The following is a 1,014-nucleotide window of genomic DNA, read 5'->3' on the forward strand; positions in this document are numbered from 1 at the left end:
TCAAGGACAGTGATGTCGCCTAGCATGGCGCAGCCAGGGGGTCGGGGCTCGAATGCGAGCACTTAGTGGCCGGGCTTGGCCCGAACGGGTGACGTGGGGACGTCCTCCCATGGGCCCACCACCTGCAGGACGATCCAAAAGGGGCTGGTGCGCAGTGGATCGGGCAGCAGTTGAAGACAGGGGCCTCGATGACCCGATCTCTGGACACGGACACTAGCCCTGGGGACATGAAATGTCACCTCGCTGGTGGGGAAGGAGCCCGAGCTTGTGCAGGAGGTTGAGAGGTACCGGCTAGATATAGTTGGGCTCACCTCCACGCACAGCTTGGGCTCTGGAACCTTACTCCCTGAGAGAGGCTGGACTCTCTACTACTCTGGAGTTGCCCGTGGTGAGAAGCGGCGGGCTAGTGTGGGCTTGCTCAAAGCCCCCCAGCTTAGCCACTATGTGTTGGAGTTTACTGGGGGCAGCGACAGCTGGAGGGACGTGATTGGGAGGAACGGCCCCCCCGATCTGAACCCAAGTGGTGTTCTGTTATTGGACTAATGTGCTAGTCACAGTTTGTCCATAACAAACACCATGTTCAAGCACAAGGGTGTCCATCGGTGCACATGGCACCAGGACAGCCTAGGCCGGAGGTTGATGATTGACTTTGTGGTTGTTTCATCTGACCTCTGGCCATATGTCTTGGACACTCGGGTGGAGCTGGCAACTGATCACCACCTGGTGGTGAGCTGGATCCGATGGCGGGGGAGGAAGCTGGACAGGCTCGGCAGACCCAAACATATTGTGAGGGTCTGTTGGGAACATTTAGCAAAATCCCCTGTCGGAGAGATCTGCAACTCCCACCTCCGGCAGAGCTTTGGTCAGATCCCGGGGGAGGCTGGAGACATTGAGTCCGAGTGGACCATATTATCCGCCTCCATTGTCGATGCGCCCGTTCGGAGCTGTGGCCGTAAGGTCTCCGGTGCCTGCCGCGGCAGAAATCATCCCCGAACATGGTGGTAAGAGCTGAAG

The sequence above is a fragment of the Monopterus albus genome, unplaced genomic scaffold (genome assembly GCF_001952655.1).
Source record: "Monopterus albus unplaced genomic scaffold, M_albus_1.0 scaffold269.1, whole genome shotgun sequence".
Lineage (NCBI taxonomy): Eukaryota > Metazoa > Chordata > Actinopteri > Synbranchiformes > Synbranchidae > Monopterus > Monopterus albus.